At 39.7% G+C, this 20905-nt stretch overlaps 1 long non-coding RNA gene across 1 annotated transcript in view; it reads right to left on the reverse strand.

The window, feature by feature from the left end:
- Positions 1–6124: 6124 nt before the first annotated feature.
- Positions 6125–20905, reverse strand: part of LOC123478896 (uncharacterized) — a 40906-nt gene continuing 26125 nt past the window's right edge. Inside the window, exon 3 of the long non-coding RNA XR_006654301.2 lies at positions 6125–6738. This is a non-coding gene — a long non-coding RNA (uncharacterized lncRNA). The remainder of the gene's footprint in view (positions 6739–20905) is intronic.

Consider the following 20905-nt stretch of genomic DNA (forward strand, 5'->3'; position numbering starts at 1 on the left):
GTAAGAATTTTGAAGCCAATTTTCAAGTAGAATAACATGAGATTTATTTCTATTGTAATTTCCTTTTCTGTCCACATTTCAATGTAATGTTAATGCTTTATTCTCTCCTATCTGCCACACTCTCTCTTTTTGCCTCATTAACTTGTGCTACACACAGGCTGTTTCAACCATGTACTATCTGATGCCAATATTTTAAAGACTTGACTCAATTAACCCAAATTGGGATATTTTATTTTAACACAACTGGCAGAATGAAATAATCTAGAAATTCTCAATCAGGACTATACCTGGTTTGCATTAATTAACAGTATAGCAGAAATAAATTTGTAACTTGTGACCTGGAAAATTTAATTCCCCAATTAGAAACTAAGAGCATGATACAGTCTGTAGAGTCTGTTTGATTTAATTTGTCCATTTATAATTCTTGAGGTTTTTTTTTTTCTTTAAAAGTCAGGACATTAGGAAAAAAAATGAATTACTTGAGAATTCATTGCAATGTGTACAACAAAAAATGACTTCTTTACACTGTTACCTACACAAGATGGGGCATATTTTTATCTATCTATCTATCATTTATCTATCTTTCTATCTATCAATCATCTATCTATCATCTTCCTATTCCTAGGATTAAAGGCCGATTCTGAGTTCTTGCCAGGGCCCTCTTTGTATTCTCCGTATTCTCACCTACTCCTCACCATTGTTAGAGAATTTTCTAATGGTTTTCCCTTCATGATTAGTTTAGTATGGTGACTTGCCACTTGCCTCAATAAATTCTCTACTGCCCGTGCTGCTACCTTCCGTTCAGAGCCCACGGGCTCTGTGTTGCATTTCCTGTGCTGGGCTTGGTTTCCCTCATGCGCATTTTGTGTTGAGTTATGTAAGCTAAGCACACACATTTTCTGTGGCCTCCTGAGCTCAGAAGCAAGGCTGAAGGCCCCTTGGTTCAATTGCCGGACACTACCATTTTAGCTCAGACTCTTTTGTTGTGTTCTGATGTGACCTTTGTGTCCGGTAATTCACGTGGACTCTCTTCTCACCCTGGAGAGAAGAGCCATTACCCTGTGCCTGAGCTCTGAATGGGGAGGAAATGCTTCCAGGCAGAATGCCTCAGGCAAGACAGTCCTTGAGGAAACACAGACATCCTGGTTCACAGTCATTTTCTGCTTTCCGTCCTTTTCCATGTGTGGTTTGGAGGATGGATTTAAAACCGTGCTCGGGCTCAAGGCCAGGACCGTGTACAGCTGGAGAAAAGGCTCATACCATATTGTTCTTTAAATCCTCTGCCTGTCTTTACACTTTACGACGGCCTCATGGAACAGACAGAACTGCAGAAGAGCTATCAAAGAGAAAAATGAAAATAAACAGACTTGTGCCAAATTGAGCTATTGACATTTGGCTCTTCTTGAATTTTTCCAAAAACAGAATTTACAAAGGCATTGTTCCATTCTAGAGGAAGGTCCTCAGGCACCAGTCCTCAAGGATCTCTGAGAAAAAGAAGCTATCTTGTCCCTTGGATTAATGCCTGCTTTGGGGGGTAGGTTCTATTTGAGCCACTAGGGGTTCTGGAGACATCTAAGGCTGCCTGGCTTCAACTTTACTTGCAACAATGTCTCTAAACTCCCCAGCAGGGCTGGCTTCGTGGGCGCCTGGCCCGTGTTGTCACATAGGGCCCACACTTAGAAGGGCCTCATCTTGGTTTAACACTCTGCTGTCGCCATGTCGAAATTATCATTTTGGAAGAAGAGGCCCACATTTTCCTTTTGCACTGGGCTCCCACAAATTATATAGCCTGTCCTGTTCCCCAGACCGTTTGCCTCAGAATCACCTGGTGTATGCGTATCAGTCAGGTTCCTACTGTATCAGACACTCTAGGGTTCAGACCCCTGAATTAACATTTTTACAAATATCTAATTAATTCTTTCACAGAGTTTGCAAAGTGAGAAAACCACTGGCATAGAAATGCAAGATGTCATATTCTCGGGCAGCTTCACTTGTTAAAAGATTTAAAATAGGACTCTTGGCAGTTATTTCAAGCAGGGGGTAAAAAGAAACATCCATAATTAAAATGGTTTTATGTAAAATGTACTAGGCGGTTTTATGTTATCACCAAGATAAATATTGAGAATATGCCTAAAAATATTGATTTAAGAATTCTTGTGTTCTTTGTTCATTTTGGCATTATTTATTATTTTATTTCTATTAGTCTTCTATTAAGTCAGAATAATGCATCTCCTATTTATTACTAATTAAACCTGCTAAAAGGGAGTAATATTGTTCTAAAAATAGTTCCAATTCCCTCCAATCCCCTCAAAACTGTAACAAATCAAAAAAAAAATGGAGCCCTCTTAAGTCTTGTAGGTTTTTGAGAAGTGGGAGTTGACAGTCTTGTAGGTGAATACATATATTTAGTTTTTATTCCAAACTAATTCGAAGACAGGAAATGGCATCAGCCTCCCAGACGACTTCCACAGATGTTAACCTGGCTCTGGAAGCAAGAGTCTGGATCAAGGGTGACTGCTGTCTTCTTGTGGATCTTTTTTGGGGACTATGAACATAAAGATAAGTAGTATCAGTTAAGAATATAGCTTTAAATATTTAATCCAGGCTAAATCACCATAGAGCCAGTAGAAGGAAACAGCTTTTCATTACAGTGCACGGAACACAATTTTCACCAGCCCTCCAGTGATGAAAATATCTGCCTGACACCAGGAAGCCCTCGCCTCGTCTGACTGCAGCACTGTTTGGTGTCTGGGCATGAAATTCCATTCTTTCTGACCACATCAAGCTCAGTCTATAAACATGAAAACACTTTCTAACCCGTAATTTTAGACACTTGATGGTCAATGGATTGTTTCACTGATTTTCTGTGTATTTTAAAAATAATATTTGTTTTTTCTTTTTAAGAAAATAAAAAAATCATGGTAGACAATTTTGGAAAAAAGTGGTATGCTATTGAACAAATATTCTGATGACTTGAAATTTCATTTTACTGAGTTTATTTGACTTTATACTTAGAACTATTTATAGTATACAGGGTGGGGCAAAAGTAGGTTTACAGTTGTTTGTATAGAAAATAACGCAATAGAAAATTAATAAATGATAATACAAGAATGAACTACGTTTTGTGTACTCGCAACTGTAAACTTACTTTTCTCCACCCTATATCGCTGTTATCTCTGATTCACACATGTGAACAAGAGCTTTGGGAAGTTAACTAGCAATATTATTAATTTAAACACTGTTTTTCTTTCATACGAATTTAGCTTTAAAATTAAAATCTTTGGGATGGAGTTTATTATTATTTTTAGAACAAAGTATGTTTTAATCTGAACTTTCTACTGACTTTTGATAAGTTCTTTAGAAAAGAATGAGAAAATATATGTGCATAAGTTAGACCCTAAAGACGAACAGTCTAAATGATTTCCAGGGAGCCTCTTCTCATCTTTCTGTGTTTACCTCTTGATTCATCTGCCTGCAAGCTCTGGCTGGTGGCAGCCCTTCAGTCCTGCTGCTCATGGGCAGCCCGGCAATGCAAGCCTCATCTGAACCTTTCCCAGAATGGCATTCAGGCATCTGCTCTGACATGATTAAAGGCCAGAGAAACGAACTGAACTGTTCTAATCACCTTGACTGCTAAAGTGAGCCAAACAACTGGGCCAGGGCCTTAGGAGATTCAAACACAACCTTTCTGTTTTTGATGTTGTTGCCCGGTTACATACTGAACATGGTTTGTGTGCATAGTTATTTATTATTTTGTTTGGGCCCTTTCTCTACAAAAGATTTGTCTGCTTATTAAAGAATAAATAGAGGCCCTGGCCAAGTAGTTCAGTTGGTTAGAGCATTTTCCTAATACGCCAAGGTCGTGGGGTTGATGATACACCAGGGTTATGTGTTCGATCCCCAGTCAGGGCACAAATGAGAAACAATCAATGAATGCATAAATAAGTTGAACAACAAATCAATGTTTCTCTCTCTCTCTCTCTCTCTCTCAAATAAATAAAAAATAATAAAAGAATAAATGCAATGGTCTGTATTTATAAACCGATTTGTTTAGTTCATAATTATTTGGTTAAAAAACGGTAAATGCTAGCAGGATTGCAGAGGTATTTGTGTATGCAGGTTCATAGTGGCATTATTTACAACAGCCAAGAGGTGCGAGACAACTAAACGTCCATCAGTGGATGAGTGGATAAAGAAAATGTGGTCTGTACATACAATCAAATGTTTTCAGCCTAAAAAAGAAGAAAGTCATTTCACATGTTACAACATGCATGGCTGAACCTTAAAGACATTATTCTAAGTGAAACAAGCCAGTCACAAAAGGACAGACGACGTACGGTCCCATCGCCGTGAGACGGCCAGCCAAATCCAAAGGGAGAGAGTAGAATGGTGGCAGCCAGGGGTCTGGGGGCAGAAGAAATGGGGAGCTGTTCATAGGTACCGAACTGCAGTTTAACAAGATGAAAAGGTTCTGGAGATCTGTACCGCCACAGTTTGAATGTACTTAACGCTACTGAACTGTGCACTTAATGTTCATCTTTAATGTTCATTTTTTACCACAATTAAACATAAATGTTAAAAAAGTAAACATTGTACGATGGCTAATTAGCTTAATTAGATAGAGCGGGCACTAAGGTTTAACCCTAATCTGAAACTTAATTCTAATCCAAGACTGAATACTAATTGTCTTTCTTTGAGCCAGGTAGCTTTCCCCACCTTGTGCGTGCTGGCACGGCAGGAGTTGGCCTGGCCAGCTGTTTTCCGAGTGTTTGCCCAGCGTTTCATGGCCTTGCTGCTGGGCAGGACACGTAAACGGTTTGGTTTTACAAGAGCGTTACAGACAGAAAGGACGGCGCATGTGCGGAGTACTCTACATTTAGTGTGATATAATAGTCCCGAACCACACTTTAATCTTCCAAAATTTAAAGGTTGAGAAGAGAAAGCACAAATAAACTCTCCTTTTCATTTTTACTTTCAAACTTTTAAAATGGTTGTTTAATTACATTTATAAGTAAAAAATCTAGGTAGTAAAAAAGGAATTTTAATTGAAATTAACTATTTTGTTTAAACTGTGCATTCATATTTAATAGGTACAGTTCATGGACAGATTGCTCATTTTACAATTATAAATTTATTTTCTATTATCAGACACTGCAGTATAGTTAGGAAATTATATGTGTAACCTTTCTGTTCACCAATGTAATACAACTCTTGTAAACACTAGAAAGAGGCACTGAGTTCAATGTTTAAAAGTTTTTTTGCCAATGACTGACTCTTGACTATTGTAAAGTGAAAATGGTTTAAACTCAAGTTTGATATAGTCCAGTTACTGAAGTGCTGTGCAGGGGTTGTACCAAATTCAAGATTATAGATCTAACAGCAATCTTTACTGGGCACAGCTAAGTTATTTTGTACCAGTATTGCTCTGATTGCCTGGTCTTTTGTCATTCTTGGTAGCCATTTGTCCTTTATGGGAAAGAAACAGATTACATAAAAAAATATTGAGCACATTTATTACTTTGAGGAATGTTCCCTCCGTCTTTGCAGGCGATATAAATTTATAGTTCATTGCATTTACATTCTCAATGAATTATTGGGAGACTTCCACCCAAAGTTCTTGCTCAGATTTAAATCATTATTTTTGGCTTAGGAATGTGACTTCATAGGAATTCAACTATTAACCACATATGAAATACAGGTTTTTTTCCTTACAATCTCACTCATGTAGCATATTTCAATTACCGAAGTTATATATCACCAATTTGTAATCTAAGCTAAACTGTGGCTATGCGCAAATCATTGTGTCATTGATTTTTACTCTTCTCTTTCAGATAATTAAAAATGCAATTAAAGTGGAATTTAAACAAAATGACAGGATAAGAAAAAAAATTACAAGTCAAAGTTTATTATAATGTTCTTTGTTAAGGCTTTAGGTACACTGTGGTTACATTGTATTTTCTTCACATAAAAACTACATTTATACAGTTTTCCTATTAAAATATTCTTAGGCCTGTCTCGCACCACTGGTATTAGAAACGATTCCCACCATCTTGGAAAAAAATAGAATGTTTGGTAAATGTAAACATAAGGCAAATATATTGGACAATAATTTTTTATACTTGTTACAACAGAGCTGCAATTCGCCTAATAGAAAGCATATTGCCGACTGTGTGGAATATTCTGACAGTGCTGGTGCTGCTTATTGGCAGGGAACAAGGATTCGAATGAAATTAAGAAACAAAACTTAGGGGAGTAGAAATATAGTTTTTAACTCTTTCATTTTGACAAAAGTTTTAAATGGTGAAATTACTAGTTTTTCTATGAAGCTATTTACCAACAAGCAAACAAGCACATCCATGAATATGTTAAGTTACTTCAGACCTTTACAATTTTCCCCAGGCCCATGGGCTTCCCCCACAGCTCTCAGCAGATGACTTTATCCCCTAAACCCCAGAAAGTCTCTCAGGAGTCAACTCTCTCAACTTCCTATTTGTCTCTCCACCCGCTTCTACTAGAATGTTGCTGCTAGACCAGAATGTAACGTACTCCCTCGCGCTAGAGGGATTATTTTTCCTACGGTCAGGAACTTAGTCTTCAGTCGTTCCATTGATCCCACTCCTCTCTGTGTAGTCGAGCATCTTTTACCAACGACTGTGATTCTTCCCTTTGATTCTTCCCTTTCTCCTGCATCATTGTCCTGTCAGGTTTCCTCCTCCGCATAGAAACCCGCTGAGGCCTCTGTCAAACAAAACAAGGGAAAACGAAACACCTTCACAAACCCACATTCCCGCAAAACCCCCATTGGCTCTGCAACACCCTTTGTCCACTAGGTGATTTTTTCCCATTCATTTATAGCTGAAATTCTCCCCAGAAGCTAGTTGTCTCCACTGTTTCACCTCATTTTTGCTGCTGAATTCACTGCAATCCACTCTCATCATTTAACTAAAATTTCTCTTTCCAAATCACCAGGGTCCTGGTTGGTAACTGTGACCCTTTTTCATCTTTTTTTCTTACTGTATCGCTCCTCAATGTTCAGTATTATTATCCAGTTTGTCTATGAAATATTCTCCTTCTTTATTATACAAATTTCCGTGGTTTTCAATGATAGGTGTTTGGCATCCTCTTCCTTTACCTTTCCGTAAACATTGGTATCCTCAGTGGTATGTGCTCAGACCTTTCACTGAATCTACACACTTTCTAAGAAAGGCTTTTTACTTTCCTGGCTTCCGTGATGACCTGCAGGCTGATGACCCTCCGACCCACATTACAACCCAGGTTTCTGTCCTGGACTTTTGCCCTTGACTGTGTCACAGGACCTCAAAGGAACTTGGTCAAACTGGAATCTCTACTGAACCTGGTTTTCTTCTGTGTGCTCTCTCCTTCAATGGACCAGGAGTTATCCAGTTATCCGAGATAAACTCATACACAGTCTAGGTTTCAACTTTTTCCTTCATATCATGTCTAATTAGTGGCAGAGTTTTATCAGTTTGACACCCTCGATATCTTCTGACTTCTTTCCCTTTGTCACTGGTTGGGTTTTGACCATACTACTCTCTTAAAATCCAGCCCTGATCTAATGAAATCCATCAGTGGGGAGGGGGATAGGGAGAATGGGGGGAAAGGTACAGGGAATAAGACGCATAAATGGAAGCTACAAAATAGACAGGGGGAGGTTAAGAATAGTATGGGAAATGGAGAAGCCAAAGAACTTACATGTATGACCCATGGACATGAACTAGGTGGGGGAATGATAGTGGGAGGGTGGTACAGGGCAGATGGGAATGGAGGGGAGACAAAAATGGACAACTGTAATAGCATAATCAATAAAATATATTAAAAAATCCATTCTCCTTAAAATACAGGAATTTTTTAAACGAACAAATCAGATCACGTCATTCTCAGTTTAACATCTTTAATAGTTATTTAGTGTCTTCAGAAATAAAGAAAGTTTTTTATTTGGCCCTTTTCCGACTCTCCAAACTCTTGTCTTAATGTACTCTGCCACGTGTATCTTGCTGTCTTCACACCCTCAGTTTGGAAAAGGCCAAGTCTTCATCCTCCTGTGTATATTTGAAAATCCTATTACTGCTGTTTGGTACACTTTCCTACCCCTTTCATGCCCACGTATCCTTCAGAAATCAGCTCCTCAAAGAAACTTCTCAGTAGTTCACTCGTCTGTCCTGTGAGCTCATTTTAAATCCTGGGCTTGGCTCGTAGAACTTTTTCATTTATATTGTAATTATTTTCCTCTTCAAACTCCTGGAGGTCAGGGACCTTTATCTCTGATCTCTCAGTGTCTGGAAACATAGAAACTGATAGAGAGTTGGTGCTCAATAAATGGAAAAAGAATGAATCAAGATGAAAAGAAAATTAGCTGTTTTCTTAGAGTCATAAAAATAACTCTGAGATTCTGTTCTAACTTACAGAGATTTGAGAGGGCCACTCAATTTCATTATCTAGAAAATAGAATCAGTTGTGATGATGATTTCTTATTTTCTTTCTGATAGATTTTGACAATAGAATTTCCCAAGTATAGAATTTTAGGTCCAGGATATACTTTAGAAATTAAGTCTGTGTCTACTAGCCACACATATTTCAAATACATACATGTGTACCAACACTATTAAAGACAAGATGCAAGGTCCTCTGATAATTACATATGAAGCAGTTTTGCTTATTAAGGTATTTTCAGTGGTATAATGTACATAAAAGTTGATTCATTGTAATGTATCATTTTCTAAGATACTCTTTTAGCGATATTAGCATTGCCTTGGCTTTATTGTTACCTGCAATGTTACAATACAATGTAACCTGTATATGTTCTCTATTAACAAAGAACAAAATAAGCATCGTTGTAGCTGTATAGTTTCAAAATCCAAAGGAAGAACATATTCCCTTATTATTATGTTTTCTGAAATCATTTACTAAGTTTATCAACCATAAACAAGTTTCCATTGCCATTTTAATTTTGTTTCTACCTTGTCAAATGTAATGGTGGAGAACTAAACCAATTCAGTCACCCAAATGTTTTGTCTACTTAATCTAATATAATGGTTTTGACTTTTGCCTCTATTACCTGGAATTGTGAATAAATTAGCCAGTAATTTTGATCTCATGTAATCATTAGGGGTTTAAAAACGTATTGCTGGGTGCTGCAGTTATATGCATTCGTATATCTTTAAACATTATTAGAGTTCTGTGGAATGGCAAAAAGTTCTTACAATTTAAAGTTCATTCGAAAGACAGATAAACTGGTGTGCTTAATGATGTTTTGATCTAAAAATCAAAAGTAAACAAGTAACAAAAATATAAACAACCAAACACCCACAAATCCTTCTAAAATCCACCACCTAAATATTTCTCTTGATTTTGAGAATTTCCATCTGTAATCTTGTCCTACCTGATCATGTGGGAGTCTAGCCTCATATCAGTTTCCTTTCACCAAGAATATTGTGTGTATGTGTGTAGTATGGAGAATAATACAGTAAGTAATAATACAAGAATATACCCCAAAGCTAATTTTGCCCCACCCTCTCTCTATATATACCACACAAAAACAGTTTTCATCAATCAATGAGAAGCCTTACTCTCACTATCCCATGTCCTTCCACCTCTGGTTTTCCTCCTACCTCAGCTGTACTTCCAAGATTTGTGTTCTGTAAGCCGGTTAGGGGAGACATCCTCTCTTTATTTGGATGTAATACTCTGTTAGAAAGTTGCCAACGTACCACTGCCTTGCAACCCAATGTTTAGAAGAGATTTTAGGGCAATGAGCTCTCCAACTACCAGAGGGACTAGGAACAATCCACCTTGCCTGTTGTCTCTGTTTTATGAGTTATCATCCACAATGCAAGCTTCTCTATGTATCAATAAATTTGGGAACAGGAAGTTGGGCTATACAGTTAGTGTCTGAGGCAAAATCAGAATTACTCTTGAAATCCTTTAAATTATCCTCACAAAATTGTTTACATGGTTTTAAGGGTAAAATTCTTTACAGCAATTCTTTGAGAACCACTGAGGCAGACTACAGAAAGGAACAAAGGGAAAGACTACGGGCAGGTGTGTCTGACGTGTCTGTCTCCTTCAGGGTAACCGTTACATCCCCAGCTGTAAACAGGATGGAGGATTCTGAGATATTCCATCTTATCTGCTGTCTAATGGCATATAAGGGGAGGCCCTGAAAAAAATCCCCAGAATTATTGTCTGGAGGGTGGGCCCTTTGTAGTATAGGCTTCCTCCACTGGTGAATGGTTTAGGAACCCATGTGTTTCAGTGCATTAGCTGGCGTGAGAGGCTGCATTCGACTTCAGTGAATTCTTTTTTGAAGACTTTCAACACGTTTGCCCATTCCACGATGGGTGATTTATGAGCACAGTTGCCCACACTGCACTGTTTTCAGTAGTTTTTGACCCAAAACGACATGACCCCCATGCCCCACCCTCCCTATTCACCAGATCTCGCCCCAAGTGGCTTTTTTTTGTTTGTTTCCCTAGATGAAAAAAGTCCTCAAAGGGAAATGTTTTGCCCATGTGGAAGAGGTGAAACAAAAAAATGGCAAAAGCACTAAAAGGCATCAAAACTAATGAGTTCGAAAACAGTTTTGAGCAGTGGAAAAAATGTCTCAATAGGGGTATTACATCAAATGGAGAGTACTTTGAAGGTGACTGGAGTTTAAACATGTACGAATAAATACAAAATTTTTAATAAATTAATTCCAGGTGTTTTGGGGTCCCCCCTACATACCGTAAACACTCAAAAAATGTTTGCTGGACTCAAGGCTACATCTTGCTTGGTCACATTAATGCACACACTGCTCTTTGAAAATAGGCCACCTGTTTCCTGTTTTGCCAAGTTGCTTTTCCTCTTTGGATGGCTGTCATTTTTATGGCCATTGGTCTCATTACCACAAAGTGGAGTCACAGCTTTCTCAAGGGCTGAGATCTGAAGTCAGGCCGTCAGACCTGTGTGTGTGCACGCACGCACGGGTGTGATGAGGTCCTGCTGGACTCTCAGCCCCACCCGCACTCCCCTGTCCATTTCTCTTCCCGCCCAACACCCTCCATTACCCCCACTCTAACACTCCTCTTTCTTGAGCAACAAACTCCCCAATATTCTTAGCTTTTTTCTCTGACTCCTTCCTCTGGTTCTTTTCTTTGCCTGAAGCTACCTGGATCCTCTCAGCCACGATTTTATTTTTATTTGATTTGTGTGTTTGTTCCACGTTCCATGTTCAAGGCCAGAAGTGGGTCGGTGTCCTTGGTTCCCAGTGTTGCTGTCAGAGTGTCAGTCCTTCTCACTGGAGCTCTGCTCCTCTGTGGCCGACCCTTTTCTTCCCATCGAACAACGTCGGTTAACGTTTCCTGAACACTTCTACTGAGCCAGGCAGTGTGCTAATCACTTCACACAGATTGTTTCACTGAACACACACCGTAACTCCATAAGGTAGAAACTATCATTATCATATCATTATGAACTTTACAGAGGCCAGGAAACTTGTTCACATCTGCCTACGTAGATATGAATGCCTGACTCACTGAGTTATTGTGAGGTATAAATATATGTAAAGTGCTCAGTAAACACCATGGAAGTGCTGGCTGTTATTTTTGTTGTGCAGGGGGGCTCTGTGTGAAGTGGAGAAGCTAGGATTCAAACCCTGGTGGTCTGACTGTAGAACTCATATTCTTAATCACTGTGCACAGCCTGGCGACATTCTACCGACTACACTCCATTCAGTAATAATATCCTGGCCTCATAGCTTTTGAAAGCCAATTCTGCCACAGTTCCTCCAGGCTTTTTCTTAGTGCGTGGGGCGGCTCGTTCTGCACTTATTTTTATGAAACTCCTTCTTCTAGCTTCTTCACCTTACCTTAGCCATTCACTGCCACAACACATCCTGCATCCTTCACTACCACTGAAGTCACTAACTTATACCTCACTATTTCACCACAGCCTACTGCCACTTTGGTGCCTCCTTCCTGAGACACCCACTCCATAATTACCACCACAACTTCATTATCTATCAGCTGTCATCCACTTGTCTGTTTGCTCAGCTTAGATCTTTGGGTTCAAATCATAATCATATCCTTATAGAGAATCTCAATTCCTTTACTCACTTCTCTGCCTCTCACGCTCACCTGGAGAACTTTAATACAGGGTGAGCCCACTATCTACCTTCTTTGTACCTACATCGGAACAATTGTGTATGGTTGGAGAAAAGCCAATAACCAGGCAGCTTGATTTTTTCACTAGATAACTTGATCATCACAGTTAAGTGTCTTATGTAGGCACCTGGCACTGTGTGACAGTATGGTATTTCCCTGCCAAACTTAAGCACTCCCAAAGTAATTAGTTTACACTTTTTCCACTCACCTCCAGCCTTGCACACCTTCCCTTAGCACTCACGCTCACTGTTGACCTTGTTTTTTCCTTTGTTAAGAAAATAGAGCCAATGGGATGGAAACCCCCTTCAACTCTCCATCTTCAGACCCATGAGACCAGCCCTGCAGTAGTCCCTTCCTTTCCTCGCTTCCTGTTAATACAGAGGGAGTATCCCTTTTCTTGTCAAAGACCAGCCTCTACATGTGTTCTGGATCTGATTCCCTGCTGATTTTGTGAGAACTTTCCTTCTTCTCTTTTCTGCATGCCTAACTCTCCCTCTCAGCAATGTTCCAGGAAGGAACTCTCACGCAGTTGCTCATATCCTTTCAATTTTGAGGAAGCTTCGCTCTCCGATGGGCCATTATCTGCAATCTCTGTCTCCACAGCCTTGCCCCACATTTACTGTATCTCCACCTCATTTCCCACCCCTACACAGCATCTACACCACTTCTCCAATGAAACTCTTTTTGTAAGGAGAACCACTGAATTCCATGCAGACCAATCCAATGGATGCAATGCTATCTTACAAGCTGATTCACTCACAGGATTCATCCCTTTACATTCAGATTCATCTCTTTAGAAAGACCTTCTCTGGTGACTCTAGCTGAAATATTCTCTCCCTTTTCCCATAACGGTGCCCTTATATTACTCTCCTTTATTTTCCTCGTAGCACTTGTCTGACTTTATCTTGTACATGTATTTGTTCATTTGTTGACTGTGTCTCCTGCCCCCATCTAGAACAGTGCCTGACACATCACAGATGCTCAATAAGGATTTGTTGAGTGATAGACACAATACTGTATTTAGAATCCTCTCTGCCCTCCAACAACAAAGCTTTTGTGAAGTGGATGGAGTTGGTCAGCCGGACTCTCTCTCATGTTAGTATAGCTCTCTAGTCCCTCAGTGAAGGAGACTTCTTGATGGGCTGCCCTCATTCTTGGGTGGGTCTGAGTCTCCCACAGGACCAGCCTCAGTTTGGGTCTATGTTTCCCATCTCCCTCCTCTTCCCACCTTCTCTTCCCACTCTTCTCTTCCTTTTCTGGTCACACATTTCTAGTCTTTTCTTTTTCTATATGATCCGCAGTTTTAAAGTCTCCTTCTTAAGCAGTAAGTACAGGTTACCATGTTGGCAGTGATTGGTGGCATCTCTGAGCTTGTTTGGGAATGTCACCATCTTTCACTTGCCCTGTAAGTCTGGAAAATTTCCCGGTGTGGGGCCAGCTGGCTAAGTTCCAGATCTTGTCTCCAGTTTTCTGAAGTCTTAGGTATCTGGGTCACAGCTATTTGCAGACTTGACTTTTGTCATCTAGCCACTAAACTATTGTGGTCAACCAGTGAAGCACACTGATAATGAAAAATAGAATGGGCGTTCCTATGAGAATCTCAGCCTTTCTGTTTTTCTAGGGTGGGTTTGGTCAGTCTGGCAGGAAAAATGAACAACATTGCTAAACAGAGTATCCCATTTTTAAAATTCGCCACTATCAACCAGACCTTGTTATTCTTCACTCTCCTGTTGTTAAACAAGCATGAAAACAAAACAAAGTATTATTGGGAAACATTCTGAATTCTAATTTTATTATGTGTTTTCTTTGAGTGGTTGTAAATGTTTTTTAATCATGATTTAATAGTAATAAAAATATTGCCATATGTACTTAGGCATAACATCTGCTTGAGACCTAAACTCAGCATGTGTGTGTTAGAGACCTAACACTCCAAAAGGCCGAGACGGGTAACCTAGTGCCACCGGCTGTGCAATTTCAGCCTCTATTCTGACCATGGCCAACAGAGGCACTACTTGTAGTGCGATCTTTTAACTAACCGTCCAAAGCTGGGTACTGTTAACAATTATGCTGGGATAACACGAGTAAACTGGGGTTGTCCTGAGAAAATGTGAACATGTAGTCATTTCAAACATAAGGTGTGGTTTTTTTGGGGTTTTTTTTTTGATAACTGTGGACCGCTCCTATCTCCTGCAAGCCAAACATAGGCTCTGTCCCTTGTAGCTGCAACTCATCAATGGCCTCAGTCCCCAGGCTTAAAGGTGTATAAAAGGCATAATTAGTCATAAACTAGGGACTTAAATTGTTACAAGGACATTTTGCTAATCTCACAAGTTGAAGATAAGACAGACTATATCCTTTATAGTATTTGCCACCCCACCTCTCACAAAATAAAGCAGGCCCTCGATAAATTAAGAAGGAACTAAGAGAGAGGTGTGAGTGAACTAACTTCCCTTCCCCAGTTCAATCACTGTTTAATTCAACCATAGTCTACTATAGCAAGTCAAATCAAGACCTTTGTAGAGAGTATCTTATTTGCAATGCAGTTGCTAGAAGAAAAATATAAATGTGTGTGCATGTGTGTATTAGGCATGCTGGTGTGGGTGGAAAAATAGAATAGAAAAGAACTGAGATTGGAATCAGAGCTAAATTTTTCTTCCCTTCCCTTTAAACTGTGTAAATATGTACAGGTACATATATACACAAATACATATTTTTACAAAATACATGAATGAACACATTTCTTAGAGGAAGGTTGTTACAGAGATACCAAAAGCAAACCAATAATTAATTTGATAATGCTTATATTTCAGTAAGATTTTGACAAGGCCTGGACAGCAGGATGCTATGCCTCCTTCACAGTGGCTCCTGTGAGCGGATCCTGATTATTCTCCTTTAATTGAGACCCTAAGGCTGGCCCAGGGGCAGGGCACCAGCACTGGTCTTCCTACTGGCTTTAAGCTATGAGCAGTAAGCCATGAGAAAAAACTATGAATACAGAGAATATGAGGCCTGTTGGAAAATAAAGAAACTCTTTTCCTTGGTGACTCATGGAATTTATCCCCTCATTTGACACACACCTCATGAAGTCCTGAATTCCGTAGAAATATTTGCCTTGGAAAGTCATCCACTCTCACCTTCCTTTTATTGGCAGCTTCCTGCTGACCTGAGTTTGGGTTTCTCTAGTGAGAGTGAACTTGTTGCCTCCCATTGGACAGCTGTGGCTGTTAAAAGTTGTCTTCCTTTAATTCAGCTGAAATCTGTCATCCCAGGTGACCAACTGTTCTTGTTTGCCCAGCAATGTCCTGGATTTAACAAAAAATTCTGCATTCTGTGATAGCTGTCACTCCTGGAAAAGTAGGACAGTTGATTACTCTGTCTTTTATTTTCATCTGTTGGCCCTATTCTTCATCTTGGGTTATGCAAAGAAGTTCTATTTTTTCTTCCAAACAACATCCATTTTGACATAATTCTCTTGTTCCAAAAGTTCTCAGCTAACACATAATTTTAGATTCTGTATTTTCCACTTGATCTGCTGAGATGGTGCTGCCCTTCACTGGGGGAGGAGCTTTCCATTCTTTTCCACATGTTTCCATACACAGGGGAATATTCCTTCTCTGTGGAGAGAGGGTGGGTGTGAACACTTTTGTTGTTTTGCCACCCACTTTTTCTGTTAATCCTTACTGAGAGGAAGAGTTGCAGCTAATCTGATTGTTGAAGACTTCCAGTCAAGATGGAGGGGTAGGTAGACATGCTCAGCCTCCTCACACAACCACAGAGAGGATTACAAGTACTGTATTTTGCTGTGTATAATGAACACTTTTTTGCCCAAATTTTTGAGGTAAAAATAAGGATGCACATTATACATGAGTATAATGATAACATATCATGGGTATAATAATGGGCATAATAATCCTGTGTATAATGCGCACAAAAATGTGATGTGCATCACACACAGCAAGATATGGTATATCTCAAAACAAATACAAGCAAGAACTGTCAGAAAATTGAACTGTATGGAAGTCTAACAACCAAGGATTTAAAGAAGCCACATCCATCCAGATGCGTAGGAGGGGCAGAATCACAGAGACAGGTGGAAAGGAGCGGAGATGTCTTGTGGTGTGGAGAGGGGCCAGTGGTGGTGGCTCAATCGGCAGACACATACTTACATGTGATAAATAAAAATTGGGAGGGATACTTTGGGAGAGAGCAATCCCAGCCCCAGGCCAGACTGCACAGCCCAGGGTTCCAGAATCAGCAAGTTGAATCCTCATAACTTTTAGCTGTAAAAAACAGTGGGGGTTGGGGTGGCAGAATAAACTGCCAGGTTTTCAGGAAAGTCTATTTAAAAGGCTGCAGAGACTTATAACGTACACAAACTCATCCACTCTGGGGTTCACCACCAGGGCAACAGCTGAAAGGGTGCCAGTTGCATATGGGAAGTGGGTGAAGTGACTGGAAATGGGGCAAGTGTCAGGCAAACCTCCAGAAGCCAGGCAGTGGCATATTCCCCTCTCTGAGCCCTCCCCCTACCCACACAGAGCCACAGAGCAGTGAAGCAAGTTGCCCCACCCTGGTGACTACCTAAGGCTCTACCCCACACAATTTACAGGTGCCTTTTCTAAGACAGGGAGGCAAAGCAGCTTTACCTAGTACACAGAAACCAGTACAGGGAGGCTTCCAAATTGAGGAGACAAAGAAATATGGCCCAAATGAAAGAACAGAAAAAAAAAAAAACAACAACAGAAAAAGAACTAAATGAAATGGAGATAGCCAACCTGTCAGATTCGGAGTTCAAAATGCTGGTGATCAAGATGCTCAAAGAACTCACTGAGTATGGCAAAAACATAAGGGAAGAAATGTAGGTTACACTAAGTGAAATAAAGAAAATCTACAGGGAACCATCAGTGGAGAAGGTGAAGTAGAGAATCAAATTAATGATTTGGAATACAAGGAAGTAAAAAGCATTCAATCAGAACAGCAGGAAGAAAAAAAAATTGAAAAAAAAACATGAGGATAGGCTTAGGACCTCTGGACAATTTTAAACGTACCAACATCTGAATCATAGGGGTGCCAGAAAGAGAAGTGGAAGAGCAAGAAAATGAAAACTTATTTGGAAAAATAATGAAATAAAACTCCCCAAATTTGGTGAAGGAAATAGACGTACAAGTCCAGGAAGCACAGAAAGTCCCAAAGAGGACCACACCAAGACACATCATAATTAAAATGCCAAGGGTTAAAGATAAAGACAGAATCTGAAAAGCAGCAAGGGAAAAGCAGAGAATGACCTACAAAGGAATTCCCATAAGACTGTCAGCTCATTTCTCAAAATCAACTTTGCAGGGTAGAAAGGAGTGGTAAGAAGTATTTAAAGTGATGAAAAGCAAGGGCCTACAACCTAGATTACTGTATCCAGCAAAGCTACCATTTAGAATAGAAGAGCAGATAATGTGTTTCTCAGACAAGGGAAAGCTAAAGGAGTTCATCATCACCAAGCCATTATTACATGAAATGTTAAAGGGACTTATTTTAGAAAAAGAAGGAGATCAAAACTATGAATATTAAAAGGGCAACAAATTCACAACTATGAACACCTGAATCTATAAAAAACAAACTAAGCGAACAACCAGAATAGGAACAGCATCATGGATATGGAGATCATTTGGAGGGATATCAGCTGGAGGTGGGCAGAGAGGGGATATTAGCTGGAGGGGGGCTGGAGGGAAGGGAGAGGATAGGAGAAAAAGTGCAAGGATTAAGAAGCATAATTGGTAGGTACAAAATAGACAGGGAGATGTCAAGAATAGTATAGGAAATGGAGAAGCCAAAGAACTTACATGCACGACCCATCGATATGAACTAAGGTGGGGATTGGTGGAGAGAAGGAGGGTACTGGGTTGAGAGGGTCAAAGGGGGAAAATTGGGACAACTGTAATAGCATAACCTATAAAATATATTAAAAATAACCTGGTTGTTGAGAATCACAACCTTTGAGCCAAGGTTCTCACAATGACTAGGATTACTTAATCTCAAAGGTGATAAGCAGGCTCTATTCTGTCTCTTTCACTAGGAAGTGAGCACATGGAGGTCAGAATGGAGCCTGTGTTCTAGAAGGCCCCAGGAAATTCCACGATTTTGCTTTAATTTCCAACTTTCGTAACTCCTGGATGAGTGTGCCAGGTCAGCCATACCTTTGTAAGCCTGGCTGTTTTTAACTTAGACTGTGGAGAGGGAGGAGGCGCCACCATTTTCTGCCGTTTTTGTAGAGAGCCCAACACTTGTCCTAATAATAAGTTCAGGTTTCTGGTTTTTCTTTTGACTTAATCCCTGGCATCTTTTCTTCATTTGTTGCAGTAGTTATGGAAAGGAGGAACAAATCTTCGAACTTCAAGTCCATTAATAATCTGGAATTTAAGGTGTGATGCCCAGAATTGAGTATAATACTCCATCTGTGAATTTTTTTTTTTGTTCCAGATACAGCACTTCTTTAATCCAGCCTCCGATTACATCAGTTATTTTACTGACTTCATTCTAGATTCCTAGCTTTCTTACTGATGACTAAACCCCCTGATAAGGAGCGCACTGTCCCCCACACTTCTGCATTGGTGGTACTGAAATTCAAAGTTTTGACAGCCTCAGTACTTGCCACTCACTTCTTAACTCATTGCTGTGAGCCTCCTGCCCCAATACTCCAGTGCAGCGGATACAGTGAAGGTTACTGGTGCTTTTCCGGTGGGCAGTGATCTCCACCCCTGGCTCTCTGCCTCATCACTATTCACTTACCCTGGGCGACCTCCTTTAAACCAATGGCCTACCTTTGCCACTTATGCATTGATGATTCTCAAATCTGTACTTGTAGTCCTGATGTCTTTCACAACCTTCTTGTTCATGTAATCCAATTGCTGATATGATAGCTCTACCTGGGTATCTTACCTGCACTTCAAATTCAACATGTTCCTAGTCAAATTTGTTATCTTGGTATAAGATTCTGATTTTATCCTAGGATTCCAGATTTCCAAAACTGGCACGACTTTTCATGTAATGTCCCACACCAGGAACCTGAGTACTCTTCTTAATTCTGTTCTCTTTTTCTTTATCTTCCATCTGTCCTGTTAATCCTATTTGCTAAATACCTTTGCATCCCTCTATTTCTGTGCATTCTCAGTGTCACTACCTCCCTGTGCCCTTTCACCTTGGTGTTGCTTCAATAGCTTCTGAACTGTCCTCTGCCTACAGTCTCACCCACTCTCATTCTCCACACTGTCGCCTCAGTAATCTTTCTAGAAGGCAAATCATATGATGTCACATTCCTGCTTTTAAAATCCTTGAATGAGCTCTTATGTTCTTCGGAATAAAGATCAGGCATTTTGGTTTAATGCGCAATGTCTTTCATGGCTTGTCTTGTGTGCTATAACCTCATTCCCCACCATACTTCCCGTTTCTGGCACCCTCATTTCTCCCATTCTCAACAATATGCAAGTTCTGTTTCCACATGCTGTTCCCTCTGTCTGGAGCACCTTTCCTCCCTTTCTCCTATTAAGGTCCAGCCCATTTGTTCTTCAGAATCCTATCAGGGGTCACATTCTCTAGAAATCTCTCCTGACCTCATCTTCCTCCATTATCAGCCAGTCTAATTTTTGCTGATGCTATTACAATCTCACTAGAACTCATGCCTGAGTGGATGGCCATGTCAATTCACTACTGAGATGACTCAAAAGATCCTTGGATGGGGTGTAGAATTTTCTTTAGAGAACCCCTCTACACCCATTTACAAAAACAAATGAATTATCAATGTTTCAAAGCTCTACACTATAGAACGTGGTGGGTATGATATACCCTGGAATATTTTCAAAGGAGTTTCCAATTGTCTGTCAGTCACAGGGAGTTTTTAGTAGTTTTCCCAGGAAACATCTGGTTTGCCGAAAGAGCTTCTCACTGAAACTGCCAAGGTGCTAAGTAACCACAGGGAGGATTTATTAGATGGAATTGTTAAATATAAACTGATTGAACCAGGGAATAACTACCAAAACAATGATTTTTACTATCAGAATTATTGATCATAATCTAATATTTCTACAAATCATCAGACAGCTAAACAAGGTAATTATTGCGGCCATTAATTCATGACAATGAAGGTATGTCATCAATGTATGGGAGGGATATTTTTCTTTCTTTAGCTGCAGAATGTGCTTTCAAATCATTGTAAGGTGGGTTTTTATTTCATTATCATACACTTTTTAAAGTGTTTAAATTACAGTTTGATCTTTCAGGGAGTTTTGAACAGATCCTAAGTCTGATGGTGGTGCTAAAGAGAAGGTTCTGTGTGAGAGCTACCAGCTTGGGGGCGTAGTCTTAACCTATAATTGCTCCCAGTCTGCAGGTAACGGCCAGTGACAGTCAACAACCTTTCATTTTGTATCAAAACATCTGTTGTGTGACCGATGTCCTGTTGCACTTTTCTCTTGACAAGTGTCTTCACAAGATTATAAGAGAAAGGATGCTAAAGATTATAAGCTCTGCTCATGCTCTGTTAGCCTAAAAATTAGAATTGAATAATCATGAGAATTATATGGGGATTCTAACAACAAATGTGGCTGTAGTTCTGCATTAGTAAAGAATTGTATATTTTTACAAATGAGGTAAATAATATTTCACAATCAGCCAGACAGTAGCACACCTAGGCTTAATAAAGACCATTACATAAATTTCCAAGAACTGGAAAGCATCAGTGACAATGAACAAATCCA

Source organism: Desmodus rotundus, chromosome 11 (assembly GCF_022682495.2).
Source record: "Desmodus rotundus isolate HL8 chromosome 11, HLdesRot8A.1, whole genome shotgun sequence".
Taxonomy (NCBI): Eukaryota; Metazoa; Chordata; class Mammalia; order Chiroptera; family Phyllostomidae; genus Desmodus; species Desmodus rotundus.